At 31.3% G+C, this 13,583-nt stretch overlaps 1 protein-coding gene across 5 annotated transcripts in view; it reads left to right on the forward strand.

Annotated features, from left to right (window-relative positions):
* Positions 1–232: 232 nt before the first annotated feature.
* The window catches only part of LOC106718569 (potassium voltage-gated channel subfamily H member 8), a 36,547-nt gene continuing 23,196 nt past the window's right edge, over positions 233–13,583 (forward strand). For 4 of the 5 annotated variants that reach the window (XM_045686740.1, XM_014512711.2, XM_045686742.1 and 1 more), the window contains exons 1-2: positions 233–393; positions 2,844–3,155. The gene's annotated coding sequence lies outside the window, so the exon portion shown is untranslated. The remainder of the gene's footprint in view (positions 394–2,843; positions 3,156–13,583) is intronic. The other variant, XM_045686741.1, reaches the window with a different exon arrangement.

Raw genomic sequence — 13,583 nt, forward strand, 5'->3', positions numbered from 1 at the left:
AAATATTAAATCCGGTAATGATTAAATGCGTGGAGGTTTGAGGCGAGCGTTACGCAGATTCTAGATTCAGATTCTATTCAGATTCTAGATGATAATAAGGATGTAAATTGTCGTGCGTGCTACCCTCCCTAGGGTAAGGGTGGTGGAGTCCCGGGTAACCTGTGGCGTATCTGTTGCGCCACGGCCCCGGCGGCGGGGCGGCCTCGGGCTTTCGGCCAGTCTGTGTCGTCGCGTTGCTTCGTCACGTCGTCTGTCACACGACGGACATTTTCGCGCCAACGCGTGTGTACGAATTTGTGCAAGGAATTAGGCCAAACAATGGATATCAAAATTATACTTCGTGGAATGCAAGCGCATGGATTGTAAATTTATTCTATAGAAATTAATTTTGAGGTAATTTATGAAGGGATTTACTTTTCCAAAAATCAATTAAGTAATTCTGAAACTTTAAATAATATGATTAAAATTTTGTGTGAATATAGTCACCGTTAATAAATAGAAAAAAAAATTAAAGAAGAATTTTTAAATTTGTCTATTATGATTAAATGAAACTTTAATTACTTAAGCCATGGTCTTACAATTTTTACTTCGTATCAATTGGATATCTTTAGTCGAACGCTATAATCTTCATAATAGTGATAAAGATTGTTAGTGGATCGCAAATCAATTTAACGTCAACCCTTGTCCACAAAGTTTATAAATAAATTAGTTCCAAGTAGTCTCACATATTCGTACATCTATAATATTTAGATTTTCCCTACCATCGACTTTTTTTTTTGATATGATAATAGATAAATAATTGTTATTTCAAAGATAATTTCACACACTTGACTTCCGAGCGAGTTATAAATTTTGTAAAGTTATAATAATATGTAGTAATTCATCAATTTGAAGTATCAAAAGCCCTTTGTTGCTTGAAGAAAACAGCTTGAAAAAGTTGGCTGATGAGAAATTTGTCAGCCGTTATTTATCTTCTGTGTAACAATGAAACACCCTTTGCTCAGAACTTACGACTTGCCACTTCTATTGATTGAGGGACGTTGCCTGAAGCATCGACCCTACAGGGTATTTATTAAAGATTATTTAAGAAGAAAGTATTATTTAAGATTATTTTACAAATTGAAAAATGATTTTATCTTGTCTACAACATTTTTTAACTTTAAAAATATTGTATCGACTTTCTATGATGAAATTTTGAACACTGACAGACTTTTTCAGTAGACTTCTACTGCCGTGACACGTGTCTTTTATAATATTTTACTGTCATTTATTTGTCCAAGAGAATGAGAAATAAAACAAAATGAATTACATATAATCTTACTTTCTTACTAATATCATGAATATGAATGTTTAGATGGATGGATGGACGTTTGCTTGAAGGTATCTCCTAAACGGCTTACCGATCTTGATGAAATTTGGTACAGATGTAGAAGATAGTCTGGAAGAACACACAGGCTACTTATTAAGTTTTTTTTTTAATTCCACGCGGACTAAGTCGCGGGCGACAGCCACTTACGTAATAAATGTAAACAAATACCGAGGCAGTGGAGTTCTACTGTTATTTTACTATCCCACAATGTTTCTTCTCTTGCAGTATTTAACCTCGTTATTCATAGTCACGTCTAGTCTCGATTTTAGCGTCCATATTTCTACATTTTTAAATAAAAATTATCTTAGTAGAGACAATTTAAATATTGCACATTTTACTAGACTTTTCTTCGTTACCTTCTGTGCGAAAAAATAAATCTCTGTTTTCAAATGCGTCTTAAAATTGAGTATAACCAGTTAATTATTTTAATTTTATGCGTTAATTTTTTAAAGAATAAATGTACGTTTGACGATAAAATTTCTGCATTCAATTCCAGTAACTGGTATCAATTACGTTTTCTATGAAATGAAAACTTTGAAATTTTGGCATCACTCATTCAATAGCCGTCTTTACCAACAGATAAAGCTCCTGGCTTGCTAAACGCAATCTCGTGCATGCATTATTAGAAAGAAATAATTCGTATTTTAGTTGATCTGCAGTGGCTTAAAATTATAAAATAGCCATTAATATTTTCAATGAAAAATGGAAAAAAATTAAGATAAAAGAAATTATAAATCTTACTAATAAAACAAATGCGAAAGTTTAGATGGATGGATGGATGTTTGTTTGAAGGTATATCCGGAACGGTTGAACGGATCTTAGATTTGGCACGAATGTAGAACATAGTTTGGAAAAGAATTCAAAAGCTACTTATTCAGGTTTTTTTACATTACGTTTTAGGTTGTTTACTTAGGTTTTTTTTAATTCCGTACGGACGAAGTCGTGGGTGACAACTAGTACCTATATAATTATAAGATATCTATCTTACAAATCAAATAAATAAACTCTACAAGTTTAGATAAGAAAGAAATAGTAAGAACAATATTATTTTTTCAAGTCATCAGTTGTGGTACGCGGGCGTTTGTTTTGCAGCCTGTTATTTCTCATCGTGAAGCGTCGTAATTGAAGTCTGTTACTTATTGCAAGGAGCTTTATTTCCATCAGTAATCAGTACTTTGGACTTTGTTCAGATTAAATTTATTATAATATGTAATATTAAGACATCAATGTATTACTATTACTTGAATATTAAGTAATAATCCAACTTTAGAAATCCGAACTTATGGAACTAACAAAGAGCAGATTTTATCATTATTATCTATCATAGTGGATCGATAGATATACAATATAGTATATTAAATAACCTTGAGATTAGAACACGCAATTTTACGCGTATATGATTGTGTGATGAATCGTAACTAATCTAAAAACAAAACATGTTATACAAAGATAACCGGACTTGTTATGTTTTTAGTTAAACGGTACAGATTCTAAACTCGATTGCCAAGGGGAATGAAATTATTAATCTAAGAGACAACAACAATAAAGTTCCGTAATTACTTAGCCCATAACGTAATATTTCACTCTTGAAAATACGCGTGTGTCTTTAACTGATAGGTACTTATTCACCCAATACAAAAGTGTACTATAACTGTGAGTGACGTATTAAAAGTGTTAAGTTTATAGCGGTGAGAGTGTTAATTGAAGTGATTCCCGGTGTGTCCTGATGGCCGGAACCGCCCGGCTGCGCTAGATCGATCCCGCGACACCGGCGGGGCTCTCGTCGGTAAGTGCATCCGACGTAGTAAAGACAGGTCAATGCATCTTGGCTCGTTATTGTTTATGTCACCTTTATATTTTAGACAATGTTACTTTTTAATTTTACTATATTTGACAATATACGTTTTATTAAATGTATTTAAAAATAATGGTAAATGGTTCGTATTCATATTATATCATTCGGCAATGGTCAACCAACTAATGGTTCGCTTTACCTTAAAAAGGCACGATGAAGCTAGAATATAAATTAAACGTTAGTTAGGTTTATAAGATTGAACACGAGTTAAATAACATTCTTAATTATGCAAGTCAAAGTATAAAATAGACTTTATAGGTTCGATATTATTTAAACATCAAATTGTTAATAGCTACATTAATTTATTATTAGTCAAGCGAGCAAGATATTACCCAGTGTGGCTGACATGTTGATCTATGATGACTACCGAGTGCTCTGCTACTAACAATTCAATTCAATGAAAACTTATACCAAACAACTACACAGTATCACGCGCCAACACGACTTGAACTATCTTTGCCATAGGTATATAATATTTTATATGTATAGATTTATAAAATTGGTCTAGACACGGGGGAGTTTTTATTGTGACGTTAAGCAACGCTGGTCCTTTGTTGTGTCTGTGAAAACAACCAGTGGTTATCTTTATTACTTAAAATGGATCATTTTTTAACAAAGGAATAGAAATTGCGTGATGTAAGTATAAGTAAAAATCAAACCAAATGGGTGACTATGTCTTTATTATTTTTTATTAAACATCTTAATCATCATCACCCTGGACTTATCCCACACTTAGGGTCGAAGCGTAAGGTTTTAAAACCTTAATGTTTTCGCTTAATTATTACATCCAGCCTGTCGCCATATTTATATTTAAACTAAGTTTAAAATGACACATTTATTTTATTGTAAACAATTATAGCTATATACTTGTAACCATCTTAATATATATTTTAATTATTATGATGCTTATATCATGAAAGACGTAGATCGTATGTTTGTAGAGAATTGTTTAGATTACATCTTTATCTTTATATGGTTGTACTAGTGACATCTGTAATTATCTTTTATCTAAACGTGATGAGTCTAAGCTGCGCTGTTATTATGTATTTTACAATCTTAGGTAGCGCCATATAGATATCATATAAACATCATTATCTACGAGTATATCTATATTTTCCTTCTTTGAAATGTTTCGTTCTTTGAAATGTTAATTTTAAAGGTGCTAAAGCGTCGACATTTCCGAAATGAAAACACACTAACAACTCGTCTTTTGTGAAGTCGGTTAAAAATGTTTTCAAATTGTAGTGGAATAATCAATCGTATCTGTCACTCCAGACAAGTCTTAATCAATCGATAGAGGAGAGCCATTTGGCTGTCGTTATTATATTAACATTAACTTTACATCGTTACACAGAAGGATCAGTTTATTTTCCTAAGTCGGGCCTTAAGTGTTGATACTACAAATTATCGTGTCAGTTCTTCAGTTAGACTTAAACAATAATTAGTCTGTATAGTGAATAAATTAAGTTTCGGCAAACAAACAAACTTCGGCGTTCGAATGCGGGTCTAAAATAAATAGATTAAACGGTTTCCTTTATGTATATCTGTTCTGTTTTCTAATCAACGTCTTTAATTTATTAAAAAAAATGTGTAGCATGTTTGGTCGAGCGCAGATGCGGTTGCCGAATGCCGCCGACGTAAAAATACTTTCACCGAAATACCGCAATCATAAACCAGCGTGCTCCGCGGCTAATATTTATTTACACTGTACTACTACTATACGTTACATAGATATATTTACGAAGAATAGCTTTATTATTCTTTTTGTGATATGACTGCTAAGGAACGATCAAATCATAGTAATACTTTCATCTCAATCTTAAGAATGATTCCAAACATTAATTATCACATGACGTCTGCAAGATGCAATAGAAACATGAATACAATTTAATATATCAGGATTAGAACATGTGTTAAACAATTGTGCTACCGAATCGATTTGGTTGTTCTGTTTTGCTGACTTGACAGGAGACATCACGCTATTGATGTTTGTTCGGCAATGGAAATCTCGTTATCTACTAAACTAAACGAAACAATTATTTTGTTCTAAGCGCAAGTAAATACATCAGAGTTTACAATTCATCCACTGTACTAAAAATCACAAAAGTTTTATTTAAGCATAAACATTATTGTTTCAAAATGAAATAATATTTACTTTAAAGAACACCGACTAGATCTGATTGTAGTGGGCGGTGAGTTGTAGTTACACATTTATACATCTTATAGTTCGTAGAGTACAAAATGCGAATCTTTGTACCTACTATAGACATTTATTATCTTTTGCTATTTAAAAACTAAAATTATAGGTACTATCACAAACAAATTTGAAAGTTCGAATCTCTTTTGCCTAATGTACGGAATTAAGTGACACATACTCGTACATCCGACAGAGATTTCGTTTAGGTAAGAAGGAAATAGTAATAATAGTAAAAATATACATTAAATATAGGTTCACACATCTCCAGGAGTCCTAAATCCGCGGTTTACGATACGTCTGTTATCAAAGTGTACCGTAAATTATTATCTCTGTGCGTAAATGTTTGGGAAACGTCAGCGCCCATATCTATATTTCAGTTGTAACTGGCATTTATTTAGGCAGGCTGATTTTTTTATCTAAATAAATTGTTAACATTTATTATTATTTCCAGCCAATTCGAAATTAAAAATAAATTGATTTACTTCATACATTGAAACCCTTCTCTGAGGAAGATCAATAAATTTGGTACTTATGTAGCTCCTGGTAGATATTTGTTTCTTAGATATACGTAAGGAAATCTTATAATTGATCATCAAACATATTTTAAACTATTGTAACACACTTATGTGTCTCCGGATAACACTTTTTTGTAATATTCTAGACTATGAATAGAATTTATCACAATTCTTTTTTTAATTACATGAAGTAATTTAAACGCACCAACAAACCAGAATGTTTTTATGTGTAACCTTCAGTTCTAACAGACACAACATCGATTTATATCACTCGTTGATTTACAATCACATAAAATTTCGAAACGCCTTTTTTTTTCTAAGACATTTCGTTGTATGCAGTTAAATAGAATACAGTATAGTCATTTCACAATGTTAAAAGAATGAATAAGAAAACAAAACTGTATTGCACTGTTAGAACGAATAAATTATGAAAAATAATTTATTTTATTTATTAACTAATATATTAAAGTGAAGGTGATAATTACTTGAAACCAAATCATTTTAATGTATCGTATTTATTATCTTCACAGTTATTTAACACCTTAACTGTGTAAAATACAGCAATTAATAAATTAATTATAATTTCTTAGGTTAGGTTGTAACCGGAGCTGCAGTAACGAGCAAGAATACTTTGGTTTCAAATGGTAAAAGGGGACCTGAGCCTGTGAAGTGTTTACTCGTGTAGTAAAATAGTAGGACGATGCAAGTACTATCAGATAATATGGATAACGACAAAAGAACTATTTGTTACCGGTTTTGGAGAAAAGAGGAAAATTTTAGAAAAAGGAGAAAAACAATTGAGTATGATAGAATGGTGCCACCGCCAGCTCTGCAGTTCTTCTCTTATCAAACGATGTATAACAAAGTATACTTACACCGTATACTTAGGCTGGTATACTTCGTATTGTTCGTTTATTGTATATATTATCTTGTGTGTTTAAACAAAAGCAGACAGTATTTGTCTTCATATGTATCTAGATCAGGGTTTTATTCTAAATGATAAAAATGTGCGCCTTATCATTACTTATATCAAATAAAAATTAAAACAAGGCGTACTATTATCGCTGGATACTACAATAACAAATTCTACCCCAGCACAAAGAGTAGATGCGAAACTTTGCCTATAACAAAACGATTGAATAATGATCACGTATGGACAAAGTTGAAACTGTTTCAATATTTTCACAGTCACGAACAGAGACATAAAACTAAATTATATTATATTGTTTGGTATTATAGATTCGTTAAGTATCAACCAAATCAAAAGTTTATACCGAGCGCCCTTGACGTCTAAAATAGCAATCGTTTGCACAAAACTCATGTCAATAATGATGCAAACAACGTACAATGGTTAATTATAAGCCTAGTTGTGGAATAAGGTGTTCACGTGGTCGTTTGTGCGTCATCATGATCAAGTGGCTACTGACTAATGCAGGCAAAATTTGCCCACACTTCCACAGAACATGCAGTCGAACTAATTTCGTTGCATTAGAACGCGATGAATCTGAGAAATTTCATAGTTCTATCAAAAATAATGCCCTGATTCTTTAAATGGTGAGACGACATAAACGATATTGGAAAGAATAATGGATAGAAATGTAACATATTAGTATTGTAGTGTATATGATAGCCATTGAGGCTTACAAAGTACATCTTTTATACCAAGGATACTCTTCTAACAAGTGGAAATTTGTATCTTATTTCTTACTCTCTTGTACCAAGGCAAACAGAAATTTCACGAAAGCATAACTCTCATAATTCTAGTAATCATTTAAAGCAACACTACTTTTTACAAGCACGCAAAACATTGTTATCAAATTTCAGGATCTTTTTAAGATTTAATTTCAGCTGTTATAAAAATCAAATTAGACTTTTCCAAAGCGGAAATACATAGGTAGTAAATAAATTCCATCTGGACTGAATGGACTTCTGCAGTAAATAAGTGCACTTGTAATGAATCCCGCTATTCAGTGTTGGTTCAAAAGAGTAAATAAATCAAGCAAAGTTAACAAAACCCTCTCATGTGGCTAGCTTAAGTGCGGTCGCCGCTCGACTTGTATTGGAGGCAACTATGTCAATTGCTCTCTACGCCTGTAATCCAGTACTGGCAGGACTGCTGGCTTGTCAAATGTAAATGCTTGTGTGTTACAAACAGTTAGAGAAACAAATTTTTTTTTATTTATTTGTGCAGGTCTGATGTAAAACATTAAACACATAATTAAAGTTTCATTTAAAGAGTCAGAAATAAAAGTAGTTAATGCCACTGGCTGATGTTGATGATAAAAAGTAGAAAAAAGAAATGGTTGATCATCAACTCGCTATCCTTATGCCACTTCTAATCTTAATGTTTGTATAAATTGGCTTAATGACTGTAATAATAAAAAAATGTATAATGTGAGTGTGTTGCTACGTGTCAACACGTTATTGGAAGATTTTAATGTTACATTATATCTTAGATTTCCGTTGCCGAAACACTCATTCGATCAAAATAAAAGTTGCAATCTAACAAACCCAAAATACAAGGCGCCATTAGTTGAAGACCCTAAGTAACGTAAATATCTACAATACACATATCGTTCAGAAAATAGACCTGAACTTCAATTTAACATAAATAAAGTTTCAGATAAGTCCATGTAATTATCATTTTTCATTGTAATCAACATAATAGATTGTTTTATTTAAAGCTTTTATATGAGTGTGTTAAAACCTTCTTGTAGGCACAAATATTTATTTTTGGCAATTGGTCTTTTTTTTTGTTGAACCGAAAAAATGATTATGTTATATTCTCCTTCGTATGAACGTCAAATTAGCGTAACTTATTTTGTATCGTGCGTGTATTTCTTCAAATAATACAAATATGTTATTTATAGAAACGGATCGAGCTTCCAAAAATATATGATATAATGAAATACAAGGTACCAGAAATCTATTTTTAGAAGAATTCCTTTAAAAAACAGCGGAGGAAGTTGTTATATTTAAATATTCTCCATTTACTTAAATTATATGAAAACAATAATTAAAATTAATAAACAATTGAAACAGAGTGTAAAGATAGAGTATTAGGGATTTTTTTATTTATGCTATTTAATTATTATTAACATACAAATTGTTAAATATTAAAAAAAAGTAAGTGACATTATAAAAACTAAATTATACACATTTTAAAGCAGTAACGTTAAACTTTATTTTCATCGTAACATTGGCTTTATCGTTTTCGTTACAGTTAAAACATAATGACATCCAAAATTGCTTTACCTTTTTTACATTTTGCCTTATGCCAAAGAAAAGCTTTGTTTTATTATATTTTATCATTACGTAAATATTTAATACGATAAATAAAACGTAAATGATAATAATTCAATTAAGTGTTCGTCTTCTTTAAATTAAATACAATTTATCAAATAAATTGACGAGCTAATTATAATTACTTTAACATTCTATCATAGCAGTATATTTAAAAAATATACTCTACATTGGACGCTATTTTAGAAAAATGTTTTAATACAAATCCGTTCAATGTCACATATACATAAATATCCACAATGATGAACACTCACTGTGAAATATCTTGTGAAGTGAGAAGTTTATCGATGCGCTAAGGTCGCGTTAGATTTATTGAAACAAAGAACAATCTTTGATCTAATTCCACTAATCTTACGTCTTCATTGTACTCAACGACTTTGGTTGTAAGTCACGTAGTAATTAAATATACAATTGACTACATTACAAGATTCAAACAATGACGGCTTGTAGTTAACTGCGAGCGCATGTCTTCACAGGTGGGCTCAATGCGGCTGGAGAAAAATGCGCGCGGGGTACGCTTCGCTTCTGCTCTCCTTTAGATCATACTAATACCTAAAACTGTAATATACTAGAACGAAATTACGAGCCACCATAAATTTTGGATAACATTATACCTTGCGGTTACAGCCATTTCTCCAGGTCTGCAACTGCTTTTCACAATATACAAAAAACCTTACAATGTAATTGTACGTATTTTAATGTGCTTTTTCTTCAGTTTTCAGTTTCATATTAAAATATATATTTGTTTTAATTAGTTCTAATAAGCGTTCTTGAATTAAAAGAATAGGTATCCATTATCTGCTTGCTTCAATAGGCTTTAAAGGCGAGGGAGCTTAATATTCACGTACTTTTTGTGCAAAAGTCTCGCCTAACATTTGTGTCTGGGGCGCGGTGAAAGGCGTTATTACGCTTGGGACTTAGAAAGCTTTTCAAAATGAAATGGCTGCTTCTGTTTTATGCGACTTTGATATTTTCAACCTACATTTCAGACAGAAAGTATAAGCTTCTTCATATTATGTAAATAAATTAAAATTTAAAAGTACATCATTTTTCTTATAATTTTCCATTATATTTAATTAAATTTCCAGTAAAAGCTTTTGACCGCGACTTCATTCGAGCGAAGCTGAAAAAATCTTAATAAGTAGTCTTCCAGACTTTTGATCTATCCCAGATTTATCGAGATTCAATTTTTTTTTAATTTGTTTTTATACTGGAACCTCCTCAATATCAAAATTAACAACATAAAAACAAATTTCTTGTCTCATACAAGCAATTATATCCCTGGCTGCATAAACTGAGAATTTCAAAACAAATTATGTCTTTAATGAACGTTACTTTGTTATGCAGTGAGTTTTATAACTGTGTAACCTAACTACAAAAGCTCCGGCATGAACAAACTTGTCGATATCCTACGAAGAGTGCTCTACAACTTTTTACAACACTGTTAACGTGTAAGATAATTTTTTATTAACACGATTTATGTTTTTCTTTTCTTCTTCTTTATTCATATCAGTCATATTAACTATTTATTTGACCGTATTTTTCCATCATCGATACACTGGCCAACAGCAAATTGTTAACTAACAGCATACTTCAAATATGATTAGAGTAAATATATTACAAGTATAAGATTTAACTCTTGTAAACTAAAATTTGGTTACAAAAACATTTGCGTCCTATATTTTTGCATAACTCTAATTTAGGTAATACCTGCTCTACAATACGTTGCCTCTGAATTACTCCGGAGTCGCTTTTGTCAGAGCTTCCCTATTGACAAGGGTAGCCGTGATTATCCTTTTACAAGGTTTTTCTTTCTTTGTCAGAAATTGGAAACCTCTTAGTAGGGTAAAATTAATAATACTTACTTTCATGTCTTTATTACGTTTATTCTTTTACAACTTAGTATAACAAGAAACGTATATAATCTTAATTAGAACGTCGGTGGCTCAGAGTTTAAGAACTTTACTTGCAATCTGTAGCTCCGCCATGTACCAATGTATTTTTTCGATTTTCGATTTACATATAGGTAATATCTATCCGATGTTGTTACAGTGAAAGGAAACATCGTGATGCAACTTACACATACCTGAGAAGAAATTCAAAGATATGTGTGAAGTCGATCAACCAGCACTGGGCCAGCGTGTTTGACTATGGCCTATTCACCCCTAACTTAGGGTATGCTCCGAGCCAGTAAGGGCGTATGATGATGATTATTCTTGAAAACTTTATGCCCGAAGGAATAGTTTTTAACATTTAATTTTAGAATTTTTAATCTTCTACAAGTCAAATTTTATTATAACATTCTGCTATTTAACATGTTATTATTTCTATTAAGCATAAAAAACTGGTTTTCAAAGATTAAAAGTAACAATCAATTAATAGGAATTTATTTTACGTTAAGTATTTTTATATGAATCTGTTTCACAATGTATAAGTAAAGCTTGATAACTAGCAAATAAATTAAACAATACATTATATACTTCCTGTTAAAATAGTTAACGTTTCATTGCTTATTTGGAAATTGTGAAACGCTAACGACGACTTCATTTCACAAATAACTTCCAAGTAGCTTATTTAGAACTTACTTGAGCATCATAAACCAACCCTAAGTATATTAAAGTAAACAAAAATGTTTAATTCGATATTTGAACGTTCTACGAGTTAATTGAAATGAACTTGAATAAAACACTTGCGTTTTTTTTTTTAGTCGGAAGGTTACGGTAATGTTTGTAATGTAAACTTTGGCGAATATTTATATTTTAAAATAAATGAGTTTCGATCTCAGTTTAATTTGTTTTTGCGTAGTTTAATTTTAATCTAACGATATTGTTTCATCGAATTGCATAGATCGACATTTTTCTTTTATTTGGAACGACTGACGGTAACATAACATGTATATATCTATAACATATATAACATACATATAACGTATATATAATTATGTATCCAACATATTTTTTCACAACTATAGTAGAAAGTAAAAAGAAAGGAAAGAAAACAATACTAAAATTACAGTTAAGTTGAGAAATAATAAACGAATACACATTAAAAAATAAATTTCATGAAGTTAACGAAGACAATGATCATTTACAGACCTCACAATCGCGTCGTCGCCCACACCGCCTAGGATAAAGGCCAAATATCTAACATGTAGTGTAGTGTAAGGTGTTTAACTCATATTTACACACTCAGTAACACATATTTTGAATAATGCAGATCACGGCAAACAAATCAATATCCGTGAAAAGATCATTGTACAACCTCATAACCTTTCATAAGAGGGCACATTTGCCTGCGTGCGCTGTACAACGTTTTAGTGCGAACAGAGTACTCTTACGAGGCACTCGTATACGTGGTCTGTTCGCACATAACGTAATATGACATGATCGGGCAGGTACAAGTAATTGTATTTGTCCAATAAACTCCGTGCAGTAAATTTTATTATTTACGATATTATGCTGCAACATATCGTCCAAAAGATAATGTCTCAGGTTAAGTGTGCGCAATGGGCCTAGCACGAATATTTATAACAATCGCCATCGTATCTTTAACGACAAAATTTGTAATAAAATTTGTGCAATACAAAACTACAGTAAAAAAGTACACCAAAAATCTCACTAATTTTGACGTAATTGACTATGACAATACGAAGGTGATTTGTAACAACTAATACTTACTAGGCTCCGAGTTCTTTATTCTTAAGTGCACATAATATTGTTTTAATTTTACCTTAAAAAATTGTTTAACCCGTAGAGTTGAAAAGGAAGAGAACTAGCACAACACTACATCAGAACATACTTTGCAATTTTTTATATTTTTTATCTGTCACGTAATTATATTATTGTCAAAACATTTCATTTCTCTACAGAAATGATCAAAAAGTAGTGTTAGGAAATGAAACATTGTTGAACTGTAACGAAAATATATGATACGTCATCGACCAGACGAGTGTGCTTTTAATCTATGAGAGATTATCATAACCCAAAATATGAACGTCGTATTAAATTGATTTATCGTATATTCCTTGGATAATAACCAACAAAATTCTACTGTTATTTACCCAAAATGAATGAATGTTTATTAATATATGTCACACAGAGGATTGGTCCAATGAAAGAAAAAAATTCAAAATTGTTGTTAGTAACATTGCGTTTTTTTTCTTTCTTTTATTTTGTAATGAACATTACAAACCAGATCTAATACGATAGCAGTAGTTATAGTGGAAATGTGTCAGTTTTACCAGAAATGTACCAGGATCTCATATTATAGTAATTCAGACGTTAAACGCAGTAAGTTCTTTATATCAATTACAAATTTAGAGTTATTTCGAGTCAAATAGCGACA

This window comes from Papilio machaon, chromosome 4 (assembly GCF_912999745.1).
Source record: "Papilio machaon chromosome 4, ilPapMach1.1, whole genome shotgun sequence".
NCBI lineage: Eukaryota > Metazoa > Arthropoda > Insecta > Lepidoptera > Papilionidae > Papilio > Papilio machaon.